The sequence below is a fragment of the Cibotium barometz genome, chromosome 25, assembly GCF_041138505.1.
Source record: "Cibotium barometz isolate CiBa-2024 chromosome 25, ASM4113850v1, whole genome shotgun sequence".
Taxonomy (NCBI): Eukaryota; Viridiplantae; Streptophyta; class Polypodiopsida; order Cyatheales; family Cibotiaceae; genus Cibotium; species Cibotium barometz.
This window is the reverse complement of record NC_141070.1, coordinates 2,020,939-2,042,711: the sequence shown is the minus strand read 5'-3', so window position 1 is coordinate 2,042,711 and position 21,773 is coordinate 2,020,939.

The following is a 21,773-nucleotide window of genomic DNA, read 5'->3' as shown; positions in this document are numbered from 1 at the left end:
GGTTGCTCCAAACTATTCGGGTGTTCAAATGCCGTCATAGGAGAGTTTGCATGGCCTTGCTCCTCCATTTGTGTTATGCGTCTCTTCAAGAGCTTGTTCTCTCTTAGTATATCTCTAGCGCTTGAACTTTCAGGTGCTTGCCCGCGCTCTGGTGCTGCTTCCGTCTGTTGAGGGCCTTGGGTGCCTCTAATTTGGTTGATTTGAGTTTGAAGCTCATCAACCGTGTGATGAACTTCCATTGAGGCTCCAAGAATGGCCAGTTGCAACTCATCTCGAGGCATAGTGATTGACTCACTCCGAATGTCTTCCACATGTAGATGAGGAGGTCGAGAGCTAAAGTCTACAACTGAATTCTGCACAAATTGTGCATATAGCATTTTAGCAAACCAGAGGGGACAGTCACCGTGATGCATGGGTTGGGCCATGACATCCACAAAAATGCGCTCCGCATGCTCGATAATTAAAGGAACACTACATTGTGTCAGCTTCAAGCGCCCTTTTTTTATGGCATCATTGGAGACGTCAGGCCAGATGCTCTTGACCATCTCTTTGGACACATTCTTGTTTACTTGGGCATACTGTAATCCATGGGCCGGTGCCCATTTGGAGGTGTGTCCGGCAATACGTGCCGCATCATTCACAGTGCCACTGCCCGAGATTTGCTTTAAGCGTTCAAATGCCTTCTTTGCGGCTTCATTATTATCAGCCATCTGAGAAAAAGTATGTATACACTTTAAGTTTATAGAATCAATGTTAATTTAGGAATAGCTTTAAAGTTATTTTCAGATGTTAGGTATAAGTTTATAAAATCAATGTTTATTTACTGCAAACTTGTTATTTTCAAATACTCAGAGAGAGAGAGAGAGAGAGAGAGAGAGAGAGAGAGAGAGAGAGAGAATTGGGATCAAAATAATATTTAACAATTGGGACCAAAATAGTGTCAGTCGATTAAAGGCAGGTCATGGAATAGATAGCCAACCAAAACATATCATTTACAAGAGGCTTTATAATGAGTGTGGTGTCATCTCAGATAGTGGACGTAAGCATGCAGCAGGTGACACTTCCAAATTCTTCAATTGCTCCTCAAAATCTGCCATGGTCTTCCTATCTTCCTTTGATGGCGTCATATAGGCAGCCGTCCATTCCTTAATCAAATTTGTGTGGATGGCAGTTTTACCCACCCACGGCACTTTGGTCATTTCTGCAAACTCAGCACAAAATAATGTAAACTTTTCAATCACCCAAGCCAAGCAGAAGACATCTGATGCCTTGCTCCATGGACAAGGGGACCTTACATCTGCGAGCTCAGGGGCTCTCCAGGGGCGTTGATCGTGCTCTGCTTTGTTGGCGATATTTGTGGGTTTGAACTCAATCCCATCCCTCAATGCAAGACCCCAGTCAATGATGCCTACCCGTGGCACCCCTTCTTTGGTGAAATCTATCATTATATTCCAGGGGTGGCAATCATTGTGGATGATCCCTTCAGCATGTGCAAAGGCCATGGTATTCACAAGGGCACAGATAAGCTCGGGATCATGAAAAATCAAAGACTTGTATCGCTCCATTTCATGAGGAGCCACTTGTTTTTTCTTGTATCTGTTGCCTTTGCCTGCAGCAAGCATGGAACTGAGGGTCCCCTTAGGAGGCGGAACACACTCCATTATATCTCCAAGACTTCCCCCATTAAAGAAGGGGAAGAGCAGTATCCATGGCTCCTTCCTTGTGTGCCCAATGGCGCGCACTATGCCCCTGTGGGTTAGGTCGATTGAAGCCTCCTGAGCAAAAGACTTCAATTGAGCCCTTCGGCTACCAAGGAATTGCTTTGCACAATAAGAAATGCCTTCTGGAAACCAGGAGACACCTTGAATATGGCATTTATGTACAATGCCGTACGATCCAGAGCCCATCTTCTTTTCTGTGATGATGGCCTCTGCAGGCAACCCAATTGTCATGCTGCAGTTAGTATTATGCTTTGTGCGCTGCAAGTGGGTGCCTTTAGAGAACTCACGTGCACCAGATGATAAATCTTCTTGTTCATCAGCAGGCCTGTCCAGCTCTTTGCGAGCTCTCTTGCTCAGGATAGCTTGGGTGTCTATGGCCTTTGCACGCTTGGACCTCTCTTTCTCTACCTTCCATTTTGTGTGAAAGTGCTCCAGCTTGGATTCATTTGTTTCCGCTGGTCTGTCGTCACCTAGGTCAACAGCGCATCTAGGCATGTTGCCCACAATGCTAGTAACAAAATGCTTGATGGCTGCTCCATCAGCACCCACATGGATATTTTTCACTGCGCGGACAACCTCACCTAATATTTGCTCAAATCGATTCCTATCAGACACAATACCCTCGATGTGATTAGGTGACAAGCAACTAATGAGGGTAACGAGTTTGATACGAATTGATTTCTTGATTTCAGAAGTAAGTGCAAGCGTCGCCATCAATCTGCACAATATAATTGACAAATAGTTGCAACATTTATAACCACAAAAAATGCTATTTGTAAGCTAACTAAGAGATTTCTACATCCAACACACTTATGACTCATGTCATGCAAACTAAATAATCACATTCATCGTCAAAAACAAACACAAAACACAAGTTTACGACTTAACTTGACGTCAGCAGACCTAGTCAGTATACCGACCATCTGCAGATATCGCATTAAGATGAAAACTATGGCACAAGTTAAATGCTTTGACACATCGTCAGCAGACCTAGTCAGTATACCGACCATCTGCAGATGACTATCAAACCAAATAACAAAAACAAACTTCACCACATAGCTTGGTGTCAGCAGACCTAGTCAGTAAACCGACCATCTGCAGATACCGTACTAAGTAGCAAAGCATCACACATGTCAAATGCTACGAGCGCACATCAGCAGACCTAGCCAGTAAACCGGCCATCTGCAGCGGGCTCTCAAAGCATTTAACAAAAACAAAGCCGCATTGTAACTTGGTAACTGCAAACCTAGTCAGTAAACCGACCATTTGCAGATACCGTGCCACAACGAAAACTTCTACATAAGTTAAATATTAAGAGTGCACATCAGCAGACCTAGCCAATCGCTCGGCCATCTGCAGCGGGCCTCTTAACATTTAACGACACATGCACATGCATCACAAACAACGTTAAACTTAAGCGTATGCAAAAAATTAAATGACACCAACACTTTCAACTTAAAAATTACCTCAAATTGATCACACTAGCACCACTGACACCAAGTACAAGGAAGATTCTGTGAACAGTGACCCCCTGGACCACCCTTTTATACCACAATATAGCCTGCCGGGCCGGGAGGCGGGCCCGGCGGGCTTCTGCGCGCCCGGCGGGCCCGGCGGTCCAGACTTGTAGCCCGGCGGGCCATTTGTGGGTTACCAGGTCATCCCACCCTCTAGGATTTGAGAACTGTGAATTTTGTGAACATTGAGATTTGTGAACAATAGCTGTGATCACAAGAAAAAAGGCTGTGATCACGTGAATATGAAATCCCTGCCCTTAGGCTAAGGTCCTTTATACCCATTTCCAATTAATTCTAATTGCACATTGGAAAATTCTTTCTGAATTTCTGTTTCAGGGGAATTCATTTTAATAAGATGAGATATTTTTCTATCAAAAAATATTCAAAATCTGAATATTCTCTCTCTAGAATATTTTCTCTCTCTAGGTAGAGACAAGATCTCTTATATTTCTGAAGAGGGAATTGATTACAGGGGAATATGCTGGACATTTTGAGAGGCTGGCGAGGAATCTTACAGCGGGGATAGGAAACCTCCCATGACATGGTTAGGGTAGAGTTTCCTTAACGCCTAGCTGTAGCCCAAGACTCCATCAAAGAATTTGTAGGCTTCCTTTTGTGTGACTCATTCAAGTACATGCTCCATGAAGGGCAAGGGATAATGATCCCGCATGGTGGTAGAATTGACCTTTTTGAGGTCCACCCACACTCTTACCTTCTCATTCTTTTTGGGCACTATCACTATGGGTGATACCTACTCTGTGTGCTCTATTTTGTAGATGAATCTTGGGTCAAAGATTCTATCAATTTCTTCCTAGACCATCTTGGAATACTTTGAGTTCACAGGGTAAGCCGTTTGTTTGACTGGTCCCACTCCATCGACCCATCGGTATGGTGTAGTTGACTACTTTGGGAGGTACACCCTTCATATCTATGTCTTCTAGGCAAAGCAATCATGGAATGATTTAAGTGGAGCGATGAGCTTGGTCTCTTCCTTGGTAGAGAGATCATCTACAATGTATACTTACCTTGGGTCTTTGCCTATGCTTTCTAGGTTAATTTCCTTTACATTGGCTGGTCCATCATATGAGGTCCCTAGCTATCCATTGTGGGACCTTTGGGTGGAGTCATATTGTACAAACCTATTGGCAATCTCTCGAAGGTTTTGAAGTGTTGGGCAATTGTTTGGTCTCTTCCGCCGCCCTAGAGATTTCTTCTTATATTAGTTTTTTGGCTTCTTTTTCTACCAGCACTAACTTCTCTTTGCGTGTAGAGAAGAAAAGATTTTCCACTTTCGGGTTTGGGATCAATGGGATCCATTGGCTCTAGGGTGTTCATGTGGACCAGAAGGGAGTTATTTGTAAACTCCTTTTGCCAAATTTGTTTGAAGTTTTCATGTGCTTCAACATCCCTAACATATTTTCGCTAGTGGGTGTTTAAACTATCACGAAAATCATAGCATTCTACCCTAGGGAATCCATCAGGCTTGCGATTTCTATGTGAGTGTGTACCCCTTTATGGTTCCTCTTTATTGGCCTATTCAGGTTCCTAAGTGGTGACATTAGGCAGGTATGCTCTCAGTAGAGATATGTGATCTCCTACCCATCTACTTATAGCAACTGCAATTCTTGTGCAGCTTGGAAGTATGTCCAGGGTAGCAAGGATATGCATCCAATTCTGAGAGTCTTCTATCTCCAGAAGAGGTGCACATACCTCAATATCCTTTTCATCCTCTAGTGTTTTATGGAATGTCTTACACATGTGGACTATAGTGGATCTGGTCATCGTTGTTACTGAGTCCTCTGCGAAGGGTTTGCCACTCATGGGACGTACCCTCCACAAGCATAGCTTGATCTTAATTTTTTGATCTTTGCTTCAAATATAGATATGGTCGGTATGCCAATCGTGGATCATTTTGATTTCCCTTATGAAAGGTTGCCCAAGGATGCAGTCATATGAAGCTGGTTGACATCCATATGCAGTCATATGAAGCTGGCTGACATCCAAAGTTCATCACCACAAAGGTGTGGTGGAAGGTGGTTCCAAGGATCTTTATTTTCAAATCCTTCAATAGACCAATGGGTCTAGTAGTGGCTCCATCAACGAGTTTTACAAGTAATGTTATGTCATCCATGGTGGGCGCTCCTCATTTTTCCTAGCATTGTTTGCTAACAATGCTCACTCCTCCTCCCTTTTCCGAGATCACTATGACCAGGAGGCCATTGAAGGCTATCGGCAATGCGGCATGAGCTCATTGCCTTAAAAATATTGTCCAAGCTTATTTACTCAAACTATGGGGGTGCCGATGATCTTGTGGGGTTCAATTTCATCTTCCTCAAAATCATTAGAGCTATCTTGCTCTATGGATTCTTGCATGCCAAGCCTCCATCCAATCCTTTCGATCCTTCCATAAGCTTGGGCTACCTTGAAGCAATGTGCTATTGGGGATCTAGATCTCAGAAGAGAGGAAGGAACATAGACTAGAAATGTCTCTAGGAGCATGGAGGCTATTCCATGAGGAAGGTTGCCTTGTATTGTTCTCAAGATCTTATCTATATAAGGTATTTCTATGGGGGTCTCTATGTCAATTCTTTTGAGATGGTCATCCTCTAGGTTTTTGAGATATTCAGCTACCTGATTTCCTTGGTGTGGGGGGTAGCTGCTCCCAGTTGAAGTTGCTTCTTATGTTGGCCTATGAGGGGGTGACTGGTGTGGGAGCTCTTCAGTGGGTCTCATGTTGGAGACCGAAGGGCATGGCGCGAGGTAAGTAGTTGGAGGCTCATCTTCTATCTGATCTTGGCAGCCCCGAACCAATTCTTGGGCTACCAATAGTCTTTCCTTCTCTTCTATGGGCTTAGGGTATTCGGCAAGCTTTTTAGGGAGCTGGTGAGTTTGTTCAATTGGTTCCCTAGATCCTGAAGAAGAGGTTGATGCATGTGTGGTTGTGCCATCTTCCAAACCACTCTTAATTACTACCCGGTTGTCTCCTTTTCCAATTTTTGTGGTTTTCTTTCTCAAGTTTCTAGTTGATTGTGCTTGTTCAGGGACATTATTTGGGGATAAGACCTTTGTGTCTCCCTAGTCTCAAGAGGTCAATTCCCCTCTATCTATTTTGTAATCTAGTTATGGCATTGAGAGGGACTGTATGAATAAAGGCATCTCTTACACTCATCAAGTTAATGCTGGTGTTGGGATTAGCTTCACGAGTTTTTCCTGTTATCTCTGTCTCAACGAACAATCCTTATACATATGGTCTATCCCACACCCAAATCATAAAGGGTTAACGCATAAGCACCTATAGAGGTACTTGACATCCCTTTCTTGATTGGACACTCAACAACTCGGGGAGGTCCTGCACAGTGGTAGAATTACATGGGTGGTTGTTTATCCATTGTATTCATGACCTAGTGGCATTGGGGCGGCTAAGTACACAGGGAACATTTGGTCGCCCTCCATCATGTAGTGGCTTAGAATTGGGGAGGCTGGGCTGGTTGGCTCTAGAGGTTTGTAGGCAGGACCTTTAAGAACATCCCTCTCATACCCTTCTTCAAAAATTACCATCTCAAGATTAGCTAACAAAAATATGTGTGGTTCACAGTAATGGGGGTTAAGGTGGGAGAATTGGGGGTGGTAAGGGCATTTTGACTACCCTCAAAATTCCTCTTTGGGCCACTTCTTGGCCTAGTTGAGGTACATTGTGAAGAGCAGGTGCTGGCAAGGCTGGAGACTGCCTTGGGTTTATAGGTAGCACTTGAGGTAGAGTGCATGCTTTAGCAGCCCTTTGCTGATAGTAGTTCATGACTTCATGATTTCCCCATATTTGGCAATATGTGCAATGGAGGGTGAACGGGGTCCCAAATATAGACACTCTGTGCTAGTATGGTTAGGTGGAAAAATCGGACACCATACTAGATCCCTCTTTGGATAGAGATGGGGTTGGCCAACCTCATCCTAGCCTAGGCCAATTCTCCAATGTTGGGCTAGCTGCATTATCTCCCATCACTAAATCATGTCAATTTTCTAAGGTAAAACAACATCACTAGATATAACTAGTTCATATGTGCAATTATTGTTCCACAACAAGATAGCAAGATGCAACCTCGCACATACACCATTCATGTGAGACCCTCGCCCCCTTCGCGGTGCCCCCTCCGAGGGTGCTGGCGGCGGAAGCAGCGTCAGCCTCTCGCGCGGGGCAGGGATCCACACTCGCGGGGCCTCGCCCATAGATGTTTGGACAAGAGACTAGCCCGGCGGTTCCTCCGAAACTGAGCCCAGAAAAACTTCCCTCGCCTGGAAGGCACGTGTGATTCCACCACACGAAAATCATCTAACGGGAAAATTAATCTAACGAGTCAAAGTCTTAACTATTCAAACTGATCCAGCCGAACCCGAAGTCACATAGTCAGAAGAGACTTGCACTTGGTCCATATAATCACGGCTTTTTTCCTCCTTTAACGAGGCACAGTCGCTCATTCCCTCCCACATAACAAGGGTCTTCCTAGGACTTTATAACTAACATAACTAATCGTAACTTATTTGTATCGTAGGAATGCCCCGATCTAGCAATCGGCCCATGGGTTAGCCAACCACCCAACCACTATATTGGTGGGATTCCTTTACAGAAATTTGGTTATGTTTTGCCCGGGTAGTACTGAGGAAAAGAGTCCCAACCACTATATTGGTGGGATTCCTTTACAGAAATTGGGTTATGTTTTGCCCGGGTAGTACTGAGGAAAAGAGTCCCTAGGCCCCCTAGCCGATGCTTCGAGCAAAATTTAAGGTAGGCATACCACTCACACACCCAATATGAAATTGCCATTATAACAGATTCGACTGCCTTTAAAACAATCTTTTAATGAAAATCATAGTATTACTGATCATAATCCTCCAAAATATTGAGTCCATTGTATTATAAAATATATCATCTGGACTCCTACTGTGGTCAACCAACGAGATCCAATATCAAAATTCGACTCACAAAAGTCATTCTTTTCATTCATCCAAATCTTCCTCGATGTACGCATGGGTGTCCTAGCAACCGCAAGCCTGTGCATCACCTGGTCAGAACCCTCTAGCATCCTACTTAGGTATCCTAGCACTTCACTCAAGGACGGCTTCATCGGTCCTCACCCATCGTATCGGAAGTGCACCATTTTAACCATACCGAGGCTAGTCAAGACCTCGATAGGCTTTTCCACAAGCGACGTCCCATGACGACTCCCTGCCAAGTGCTTCCTCTAGTATTCTGGCGTAAAACAGGCCTTTAAAGAAAATAGAGGTTCTATGCAAGTAAAATTTCCGGTTTGAGATTGGTTCCACAAAACCCTTTTTCGTTAACCCATATTTTCTTAATGGGATTCATTGATCTCTTATCAGGGTAATCTACCCATCATTTGACTGAATGTCCAACTAGATTCTTGATGATTTCAGTCAAGGAAAAACTAGGTTAATTCAACAGTAGTCTACTCTTTGTATTAAGAATTGGAATTGGTCATGAGGCTTTTGCTCGAGAGATGGACGAGTAGTGTATTGGTCGTCCTTCTCACAGTTGTGGTCTAACAAAAATTATCCGGTTTAATTCTAACTTTGATGCCAAGGATTTTTTTCACATAAATATTACTGAATTTCTAACCATAAGGAAAATTCCACTGTATGAATTTCATTCCTTCCTAACAATAATGGCTTAAGAAATGGTTCTATATGAGAATATCTAATTTTTATAAAAATGCTCTTCTTCCATTTAGTCTAATTTTGGATAATCATCAATTTGGTGATTTATCCACATGAAATATCTAAGGATATTCTTTCTACCCATTTAATTTATCATCCCTAATTCTCCAGGTGGAATTGTGGTGAAAATTCCTCTTTTGTCTCACCAAAATTTAATTCAAATCTTTCTCTACTTAAATACCATAAAAATTCTTCTTTTAACTAAATACAAATATCCATATTTTTTAATAAGCTTAAAATTTCTCTTTTTTTATTTAATGATTGAATTCCAATTGTCATGCGAATTCCTCTTTTATCATTTAAAATTTCTTATGCATAAAATAAGTTCATCAAAAATTTCTCTTAAAATTAAATAAAAAATATCCTTTAATTTTAATATACCAAAATTTCTCTTTTTCCATTTAATTACATAGATCTCCATTATCATGGGAGTTCCTCTTTTTGCATAAAATAAAATTATAAAAAATTTCCTTTTCTTTAATTAAATATTCATGCATAAACACTAAAATTTTGTTTCCCATGAATTTGATGAAAATCATTCTTTTACCATAGGATGTCCAATCTTAGAATACGGTAGGAAGTCCTCTTTTAGGATTATGCATAAGATATGTATTATTTTCTAAAAATTTTGCCATAGCTTCACTGCTATTATAGATAATTTTTAATTTTTCTAGAAAAGAATAAGACTTTATAATACAATTATGATAGAAGAACTATATTTAAACTTAAATCCAAATTATGGAATTAAATCATAAATTTATCATAATTTTATTAACATAAAAGCATAAAAATACTATTTTCTTAACCTCTAGCTTAACAAACTTAGAGTTTGGTTTTGAATTAAGAATTTATCAATTAGAAGCATTATTTTTCTAAAGAATTAACCATAGGAATGACTATTCTTTTGGGAGAGAGAGATATACATAAAAATCATTCTAAATAAGCGTAAAGATTAACTTTTTTATGATTAATCACTAAAGTTCTTAGAGAAAGCTTTATTTGCATTAAAAACAACTAATTATAATATTCTCAATCTTGAGAGGGGTTGAGAAGTGAAATCATTTGAGAATATTAACAAAAATCATGAAATTCCTTCTTACCTCTAGGTTTGTCTTGCTTCTTTATCTAGAAGTGAAGCCCCCAACCAATCAATTGGTTTAGTGAAGTGAGAAGAAAGCTCCAAGAGTTGTTGAAGAGAGAGAGAAGCTCCAATCTCTCCAAAAGTAGAGGATTTTTAAGAGATAATAGAAAATATGATTATTTTAATGTAATACTAGCATTGTATAGCTCACAGATGAGAAGACAAAAGAATGAGGGTCTATTTATAGGTGAGGGAGGCCACTAACTGAGTCCAACTAAGTTCTAGAATTTTTGAGCTTCACTTTGGCTGAATTTGAACAAGATTTGGACCAGTTTGGCTCCCTTTTGATCCAGTTTGATCCAAGAGAGAGGAGAGATAAACATATCTCAAATTTTTTTAATTAAAAACCCTCGTAGAGAGTTTTTTTGTGGGAGATGGTAGGGGTCTCACAGCTGGTATCCGAAAGCTCAAGAGTCAAAGATGAATTTTGTCTCAATTTTATAATAAAATCCTAGAAAGATGCATTTTCATGTTGTATTCTCATTGAGATTAAGCTTCACTAAAATTAAGACTTTTAATTGATGAATTTGATTTTATAGATGGGCGTTTTGTGTTTATCTGGTATCCCCGATCTTACTCAATCTCAAGATATGACTTCTTTCGCTTTTGAGGATATCCTCTCCTCTCTACTATGACTTGAACGAGCAGAGCAAGACTCGCAAATCATTTCGAGGAGCTATACTTTTCAGACCCAGCTGATAGACGACAACGTAAGTGGTTTGCAACACAATATGTCCATGCCTCTTGCAACCAGCGCCTGATGCGCTGAAGAATATCTCTTTAATCATGGTCCTATTGAGGCTAAAGGTGGTTCCGAGTGTTATCCTGTATCACCCCACACCTCGAGATTTTAGGCTTTCCTACCATATTTCTAGACTTCTCAATTGTTTTATCGCGAGAAGTAAGATTGTAGCACCTTTAGCAATTAAGGGAACAATTGTATCGCGGCATGTCAGTAGCCTAATATCGTCGTCTCATGCTTATACCACGGAGGTTTTGATTTTTTGGAGCCATGTTGCTCTATGTATATATTGCAAACCTTATGTAAATAAAGAATGTTTTGTGAAAAAATTCCAGTTGTCTAAGTAATTTTACTATCAGATATCCAGTTTTTAAAGAAATAAGATCTATTTCCTCGGATGTATGTCGTAGATCTTTAATAAGATCGATTATCTTCTTTAAAGTAATTATTTCCAAACTTCTTAAGTCTAAGAATCTTGATGATGAAATCAAATAAAAATTTAATGATGTATCGTTTTGGCAGAATCATGAGATGTGCGAACCATGGAAGACAACTTGATCCTGTCACACGGATGAGAAAGAACTTGACCCCGATGTTCGCAAAACCTGGGCGAGGCTGGAAAAGTGGATCGAAAGCAATGGAAGAATTCTTTAATGTCAGTGGATACAATGAGAAAAGTAAAGTGGCTCTTGCAAGGCTGAAGATCGTAGAAATAGCCAGAGTAGCATGGAGAAACCACTATGAGACAAACCATGTGGATCGAAACACCCAGACATGGAATGATCTCAAGACATACCTAAGGAAAAGATTCTGTCCTCCTAGATTCTTGGAAACTAAGATGAATGAATTCTTGGAGCTAACCCAGAGGAGCTAAACTATTGAAGAATTCCACCAAGAGTTTGCTCTCCTCTTCAAATACTGGATGAAGAACAACTGATGGCCAGGTTCATTCGGGGAATGAACAAACCCTTGGATACCTTGGTAAAGAATGCCAAGCCTGTTTCCATCACTGAAGTAGTACGGATGGCAAAGGACTTTGCCAAGGCCTTTATTGTTAAGGTACCATCAAAGCCAGCTCTCTCATCCTTCAAAAGGTTCCAAACCTCAGAAGTACTTCTAACCTTCCGCCTCCTAAAAGACACCAAGGTCCTAATCAGAACTAGGAGACGGGAAGTTTCAGAAATGAAGGAAGACTTTTTCCTTAGAGCACTTTTTTAGGAACTCTGGCTCTTTCTAGGATGCAGAAGCAAGAGCTTCGAAGTTAAAATAGGTGTTTCAGTTGTCAAGGTTTTGGACACCAGCTCAAGGATTACCCAACTCCTTCTATCTCAATGGGCCAAGGAAGCCAAGGTCCGAGAATTTAGAGACCAACTCCTTTGTATCAGTTCAATCAGGGTCTCCCTTGCCGCCAAAATCAAGGTAACCCCAGCTCAGCATGCAGCCTCAATGAAAAGTAGTCTTAGAACTCCTTCCTAGGACTGAGGAAACCAAACAGAGAGAGTTCCACCTCAGACTGCAGAAGCAGCTAGAGTCGCCACAATAGTTGAGGAAGTGGAGGAAGAAAGAGGACAGATTTATGCCGCCATTGAACATCAAGGGAAGAATCGTCAGTTCTTAGTCCTCCAAGCTCCAACAGAGTACAAGGGTAAGCATTTCAAGCTTTTGATTGCAGTACACATTCTTTTATTTCCCCTAGATGCTTGCATAAGTTAGTCCTAGATCAAAAAACAGGGAAACTTATGCAAGTATAATTGGCCAGTGGGAAGATTCATTTCACACACCATGAGACAGATCGCATTCAGTTTAATCTAGATGGGAACATAATAGACTACCAATTCAAAGTCCTACCCTTGGGAATCTATGATGGAATCCTTGGAATGATTGGCTCCATACGAATTAGGCTGACATTCACTCTGTCACAATGGAACCATTTCTTTCCTTGATCTAGAGCATGAGAATCAGCATGAGAATCAACTGCAAGGACCTAGAATTTTTGGATCCCCAATTTTGCAATTAGTCAAAGCTTCTAAATTGCTGAAGGGACTCACAAAGAGAAAAACTATCTATGTGGTTAAAATGAATCCAATAGATAGAAAATGCAAGGCTACGGAACCAGAATGGCTAAGTGATTACGCTAATGTATTCCTAGAAGAGAGCTGACTGAGATGCCTCCGACTCGTGAAGTAGATCATGAGATAGAGCTAACCCCCCGAGCTCAGCCACTAGCCCAGTCTGCATACAAAATGCTAGTTTCTGAAGCCATAGAACTTAAGGACGAGTTAAGACAATTACTAGAACAAGGATTCCTAAGCCCCAGTGTTTCACCTTGTGGTGCGCCCGTTCTCTTTCAAAAAAAGAAAGATGGAACATTAAGACTCTGTATTAATTACAGAGGATTAAATCAATTAACAATCAAAAAGAAGTATCCTATCCCTAGGATTGACGAACTTCTGGATTGGTTAAGTGGAACCCAAATGTTCACAAAGATAGATCTCAAATCTGGGTATTACCAGATGAGAATCAAGGAACAAGATATCCCAAAGACAGCTCGCTATGGGCATTATGAATTCACAGTCAGGGCATTCGGATTAACTAATGCCCTAGCGACGTTTAATCGCCTCATGCAGGACATTCTCAGAGAATAATTGGATTAATTTATTCTTGTCTTCTTTGATGACATCCTCGTATACTCTAAGAATGCAGCAGATCATGAAGATCATGTGCATAAGGTCCTGGAGATCCTAAGGAAGCACCAACTCTTTGCAAAAAAGAGTAGGTTCACTTTCTCTTTTGACCATGTAGAATACTTGTGATTCATAGTATCTAAAGATGGAATTTCTCTTGACCTCGCTAAAATCCAAGCAGTCGTGGATTGGTCAGAGCCCAAAATAGTGAAAGAAGTCAGAGGATTCTTGGTATTAACAGGATGGTATAGAATCTGTATACCTAGGTATGCTCAAATAGCATCCCCTTTAACTCACCTTCTCATGAAGAGCACCCTATTTGATTGGACCGCTATGTGTCAAAGTGCTTTTGACAAGCTGAAGACAACCTTAGTAACAAACCCTATCCTAAAATTACTAGATTTTTCCTTACCCTTTGAGGTAGTGATAGATGCCAGTGGTTTGGCCCTTGGAGGTGCTCTTATGCAGGAAGGTCATGCAATAGCCTACGAATCCAGAAAGCTCAGAATATATGAGAGAATTTATGTTGCCCATGACTTGGACTTACTCTCAGTAGTTTATGCTCTGAAGTTGTGGAGACATTATCTCTTGGGACAAAGATTCACCTTAATGATAGATCATCAAAGTTTGAAGTGGATATTCACCCAAAGGGATCTCAACATGCATCAAAGAAGATGTATGCAGAACCTGCATGAATTCAACTTTGAGATAAAGTATCGGCCAGGGAAAGAAAATGTGGTAGCCGATACGCTCAGTAGGAAATACCCCTTGCTTGCAATAACATTGGTGTCAAATCCATTGATCAGTGAAGCAAGAGAGAAAATCATGCAAGACATATTCTTTGCCCCTAATGCTACCCTACTGATGCAGGAAAGCAAGACTCCTCAAGAAATTAGTCATCCAAGGTTCATAAAGACCTACATGTCTATAGTAAAGAAGAGCTTCTTCTGGTGGCGAGGACTCAAAAGGGATGTACTTAATCATGTACGTCAATGCTTAACATGTCAAAGAGTCAAGGCAAAAAGGGTTAAGATGAAAGGAAAACATCATCCCTTAAGACATTCCACAAACGAAGTGGGAATGTATAAGTATGGATTTTTTTATTGGATTACTGTTGAAAGATCCTTGCCTCCTCCGCGCAACAAATTCGGGGGTGATAGCAATCGAAGTAGCACTTCTAGCACGGGGTAGGGCCTCTCACTCGGGGACTTGCCCACGGATATCCGTCAAGAGACTAATCCCTCGGTTCTTCCAAAACCGAACCCGAAAAAACTTCCCTTGCCCAGAAAGCACGGGCAATTCCTCCAAGATATTTTTACTCTAACATAGTCAAGGTCATCACTAACCAAACTGATCCAACCAAACCTGTAAGTCACTTGGTAAGATCAAGGAAGAAACTTGCACTTGGATCATAGACACCAACGCTTTTTTCCTCATTGAGAGGCACAGCCATTGATTCTTTTCCATGTAACAATTACTATCCCATGGGTTAGGCAACTGCCCACCAACCACTGTAGTGATGGGATCCATTTAGGAATTTGGTTAGGTTTTGTCTGGGGTACAAAGGAAAAGAGTTCCCAGGCCCCCTAGCCTGATCTTCATACAAACTTCAAGCTAGTCACACCACTTCCACACCCAATATGGAATTGCCTTTTTCACAGACTCAGCTATCTTTAAAACAATCTTTTAATGAAGCCATAGAATCATTGATCATAATCCTCCCAAATATCTGGTTGAATTCTAATTTCCACAATCATTCCTTCATTGGTGTACCTATGGCATCACTGGCAACCACAACTGTGAGATCCCACTGCCCCCTCTACGCACCGGATTCCTGGATGGTAGCAGCGAAAGTAGATCTCTCTTGCGCGGGGCAGGGTATCTCACGCGGGGCCTCGCCCTCGAATGTCCGGGCACGAGACTAAGCTGGTGGTCCTTCCAAAAACCGAAACCGAGAAAATTTCCCATGCCCCAAAAGCGGGGACGATTCCACCATTTTTATTTTATTAACGATTTTTTCTAACAAAGTCAAGGTACTGAACTAACCTTCATCTAAATAAACCAGATAGAAGGGAAACTATTACAGACTTAACTTGAAGGAATCAACGCTTTTTTCCTGATTGAATAAGGCAAAGCCGTTGATTTATTCTTTAGAGAAGTCTTCAGGATTCTAATTAACTACTCGGTTTCTAAGCGTATTCCTATTAATCAATTTTATGATTAAAACTCTACTGATTCCAGCCTAACCCCATCCGGATGGGTTAGTAGCCACCACCCAACCACTGGAATAGTAGAACCGAATAAGTACTCACCCACCCATAATTGAATGCCTTTCTTAACTTTTGCTTTAGAAAACAGATACGCACACACTCCTCTTTAAACTTTAACTTATAAAACAATCTATTGACAAACAATTACAGGTTATACATGTCATAACTCAAAATTTTCATTGAGTCTTTGTTTCTCACAAAACAGTATCACTCTGGACTCTCCGTTGTTGAGACTAGCCAGTCAACAACGAGATCCAGTAAAACAGATTACAATAAACATTGGTCCATCATATAATATCTTTCTTGACATACGTATGGATGTCCTCGGCACCGTGAGCCTGTGCATCTGCTGGTCAGAACCCTCCAAGATCCTCCTTAGGTATCCTGGCACTTCACTCAAGCACCGCTTCATCGGCTCTCGTCCATCGTACTGGAAGCGCACCATTTTAACCATACCGAGGCTGGTCAAGACCTGGGCAGGCTTTGCCACGTGAGCTATCCCTTGAACACTCCCCGCCGCCAGCTATTGCAATCGAATTCCCTTAGAAAACACATATACCACATGCTCCCTCCCCAGCATTCTGGCATAAGACAATGCTTTAAGAAAATAGGGTTTCTATGCAAGTTTTGAGTTTGATTTTCTTTTGAATACAATGAGTATATCTTAATTCCGTATCCCAAGACTTCTAGATCACAATCTGGATTTCCCCAATCAGAATTCCTCGAATTTTGAATTCTTAATCCTTAGATCAAAATCAAAGGTCTCAACTTAGTTTCAGATTCGGTGGTTGAGTGTAGATTATGGAACTGGTCACATCATCTTTTCTTGAAACTGACGAAGGAATTATGTCTTGGTCAAAGTCTGATTCAGGTTTTGAGTCTGAAACGGTTCTTCTTGAACTATCTTTATCAAATGGTAATATTTTAATTACTACTTTACTAAATTTAAAACTAATCATTTACCAATATTCATGGGAATTAGTCATAGGATTAAGAGAACTCTTATCTTGATATAAAAATTCTTTTATGCATCATTTTTTTTGCATAAAAATCGATATTAGTGAAAGTAACACTTTTACAATAAAAAATTTTCTTTTATGCATAAAAATCAATAACGATAAAAGTAACACTTTTGATAATAAAAAGAAATTTCTTTTATGCATTATTTTATGCATAAAAATCTATAATGATAAAAGTAACACTTTTATAAAAAAAATATTCTTTAATGCATACAAATCAATAATGATAAAAGTAACACTTTTATAATAATAAAAATATTCTTTTATGCATACTTTTATGCATACAAATCAATAATGATAAAAGTATCACTTTTATCATTTTAAAAAAATTCTTTTATGCATACTTTCATGCATAAAAATCAATAATGATGAAAGTAACACTTTTATAATTAAAAAAATTATTCTTTTATGCATACTTTCATGCATAAAAATCAATAATGATAAAAGTAACACTTTTATAATAAAAAAATATTCCTTTATGCATACAAATCAATAATGATAGAAGTAACACTTTTATCATTTAAAAAAAATTCTTTTATGCATACTTTCATGCATAAAAATCAATAATGATGAAAGTAACACTTTTATAATTAAAAAAAATATTCTTTTATGCATACTTTCATGCATAAAAATCAATAATGATAAAAGTAACACTTTTATAATAAAAAAATATTCCTTTATGCATACTTTTATGCATACAAATCAATAATGATAGAAGTAACACTTTTATATAAAAAAATTCTTTTATGCATACAAATCAATAATGATAAAAGTAACACTTTTATAATAAAAAACATATTCTTTTATGCATACAAATAAATAATGATAAAAGTAACACTTTTATAATTAAAAAAAATATTCTTTTATGCATACTTTAATGCATAAAAATTAATAATGATAAAAGTAACACTTTCATAATTTAAAAAAAAATCGTTTATGTATACTTTCATGCATAAAAATCAATAATGATCAAAGTAACACTTTTATAATTAAAAAAATATTATTTTATGCATAAAAATCCATTTTGATGAAAGTAACACTTTCATAATAATAAAAATTTATTCTTTTATGCAAAAAAAAATCTATTTTGATAAAAGTAACATTTGCATAGTAAAAAATATATTCTTTTATGCATATAAAAAAATAATAATCAATATGCATCTTCTATGCATGAAAATGATACTTTTAGAGTATAGAAATAACAGGGATTACTCTTTTAGCATAATAAAAGATAATACTTATTTCCAAAAAATTTGCCATAACCTCCTTTGTATGGCTGAACATTTTTTAAATTTTTCTACTTAATTTGTCTTAAAAATTAACTCTAATTGGTTTAAAGTAATCTAGACTAATCAAAATTCACTTATAAAAGAGAAAACATTATAAAAAGTTTAATTCCAATAATTATCACTTAACTAGGATAAAGAAGGGTTGATTCTAAGAAGAGAGAGGGGAAAAGCCTTTCGATCAAGGCATAGCGTCCATTTATCACTTCAAACAATCATAAAAATTAGGAAAGCATAAAAATCAATAAAGAAAATTACAAGATCTCTACTTACATAATTTCTGAGAGCTTTCCTTTGGCTTGATGGTTTGAGGGTTCTACTCTTGTTTGTAACAAGAGTGGCCACCAAGTTGCATAAACACTATTATTTTTCAAAAAAGGGGGAGGCTTCTATTTATAGGAAAAATTGAGCTCCTAACAAAACAAACAGATTCTAGAATTTTTTTCCAAATCAGTTTGGTCAATTTTTGACCATTTTTAGGTCAGTTGAGCTAACTTTTTGGAACTAGACTTGAATTAGGAGAGAGGAGAGATGAAATATCTCAATTTTTGAAAATTTAAAACTCAATTGCACATGTGAAGTAGGCGCCTCATTCATGAGAGGAAAATCCCCATTGTGAGGTGTCAAAAATCCATTTTTTAAGCTTTTCCTTTGGTCCTTAGTCCACTCTTCATCTTATGTGAGTATTTACTCATTTTTTTGGGTGATTTTCTTTATTTCTTCTATTTATCTTCTTCATACGTTTGGATGAATTTGATTGGCCCTTCAAAACCTTAATTTGAAAATTTTCAAAAATCTGGACCCCTAGGATAAGGCCTCTTGAATAAATTATACTTAATTTTTAATGCACCTTCTGAAAATCTTTTTGAACTTTTGTTTTAGGGGAACTTATTGTAATAAGAAGACATATTTTTCCATCCAAAAATATTCAAAATGTGAATATTCTCTCTAGAATATTTTCTCTCTCTAGGCCAAAACAGGTAGAAACAAGATCTTTTATATTTATGAAGAGGGAATTGATTACAGAGGAAGATGTTGGACATCTTAAGAGGTTGGGGAGGAGGAATCTTACATTCTCTCCCACTTGAAAAACGCGAGATATCCTCATCTCGTAAACTGGGGGTAATCTCGCAACAGATTGGCTTCTTTCTCCCAGGTGGCATCTTCAAAAGGGTAGAACTTCCATTTGACCAATAATTCTCTCAGAGTTATGTTCCTGAGAATCTTTTCTCGAACATCAAGGATTTCTTCAGGTTGGAGTTCCATTTGCCCTTGGGTTGAAGAGGTTAAGATCATCAAACACATGATTCGGGCTTGGTATATACTTTTTAAGAAGGCTGACATGAAATACATTATGTACTTTAAGATGATGAGGTAGAAGAAGCTCGTAGGCTAAGTCACCTACTTTCTTTGTAATCAGATATGGCCCACAATATCTCGGGAATAACTTCTTGTACTTTCCAAGAGATAGAGAACTTCTTTTGGGGCGTACTCGAATGAAGACCATATCTGCTTCTTCGAATTCTCTGTCTGTCCTCTTCTTATCTGCATACTGCTTTTGTCTATCCTGGGCAGCTTTTATATCTTTACGAATTTCTTGTATCTGCTGCTCCATGTCATCAAGTATCTGTCTGGACATCTCGACCCTAATCAATGGGTCAGACCAAGTTAACAGAGTTAAGCAATCTTGTCCATATAAAAACTTGAAAGGGCTCATCCCAATACTTTGGTGATAAGAAGCATTGTAGCCAAACTCGACTAGGTGCAGATAGCTTAGCTACTTCTTGGGTTCCCTGCCAGCATGACTGAAGTATATCTTCGATTAATTGGTTTACCCTTTCTGTTTGACCATCGGTCTCACAGGGTGGTAAGTTGTGCTGCGATCCAAGAAAGTTCCTATTGCTTCAAAAAATGTAGTCCAGAATCTTGACGTGAATTAGGCCATGCAATCTGAAGATTTCCTTGAGTAACACTATGGCCACATCCAGTGCAGTGTAGGTTTCTTTTACTGGAATCAGATGGGCAACTTTGGTTAATCTATCAACTACCACCAAGATGGAGTTGTAACCTAATTGCACTGAAGGTAATCCAATAAAATCCATACTGATACATTCCCACTTCATCTGGGGGGATGTCTAAAAGATGTAGCTTCCCAAGCATTTTTACTCTCTCGGCCTCGACTTTCTGACAGGTCAGACATTGACGTACATGATTAAGCACATCCCTTTTTAGACCAGGCCAAAAGAAGCTTTTCTTCATAGACATGTAGGTTTGATGAAACCTGGATGTCCTACGATAAGGCTATCATGGGCTTCATTCAGAATTTGACCCTTAGTTCCCTCATCATTGGGAATTCATAGCTTGGGATTATAATACATAATTCCATCATCCAGGCTGTACCCTTGAACTCGGTTCAACTCCTGTGGAGTTTTGCTTTCTTGCATAAGTAGGGTAGCAATAGGGCCAAAGAATCTATCCTGCATGATCTTCTCTCTTGCTTCAATAATCAAAGGATTTGACACTACAGTAATTGCAAGCAAGGAGGCTTTTCTAGTGAGGGCATTTGCTACCACATTTTCTTTGCTTGGGCGATACTTGATTTCAAAATCAAATTCCTACAGGGTCTACATCCTTCTTTGGTGCATCTTGAGATCCTTCTGAGTGAAGATCCACTTTAAGCTCTGATGATCTGTCATCAAAGTGAATCTTTGACCTAGTAGGTAATGTTTCCACAACTTCAGGGCATATACTACTGCTGAGAGTAGTTCCAAGTCATGGACAGCATAATTCCTCTCATGCGTTTTGAGTTTTCGGGATTCATAGGCCACTGCATGACCTTCCTGCATGAGTGCACCTCCCAGGGCAAAACCACTGGCATCAGTTACTACCTCAAAGGGTAGAGAGAAATCTGGCAACTTCAAGACGGGATTGGTTACCAAGGCGGTCTTTAGCTTATCAAAAGAACTTTGGCACCTGGCAGACCATTGAAACGAAATATTCTTCTTGAGAAGATTAGTCAAGGGAAGTCAATATTAGATAAAGTGGGAAAAATCCCATTCCCATGAAAAAAGTGGGGGTATGGTAAACTCAAAAGTTTGTCAAAATATATTCATGTGACATATCATTGGAAAGAGCTTGAAAAGTAGAATATAGATCTACTTTGTCCGACAAATTTGGAGTTTGCATGTTCAAGTTATGACCAAAACAAATTTTTTAAATACATTCCCATTTTGAGGGATTTTTCCCATTTTATCTAATATTGACCCCGGAGGAAGCTATGAGAGCATACTTTGGTATAAAAATTCTATACCAACCAGTCAATCCCAAGAATCCTCTGACTTCTTTCACTGTCTTTGGTTCAGGCCAATCTATGACTACTTGGACTTTTGCGAAATCTGGAGAAATTCCATCTTTGATACCAGAAAGCCCAAGTATTCAACATGGTCGGCAGAGAAAGTGCATTTGATCTTTTTTGCAAAGAGTTGGTGCTTCCTTATAATCTCAAGAACTTTTCTGACATGAGCTTCATGGTTAGCTGCATTCTTTGAGTAAATCAGAATATCATCAAAGAAAACAAGATGGTTTCTCCATGCTACCCTGGCTATTTCCACTATTTTTAGCCTGGCAAGAGCCATTTTGCTCCGCTCATTGTAGCATATGACA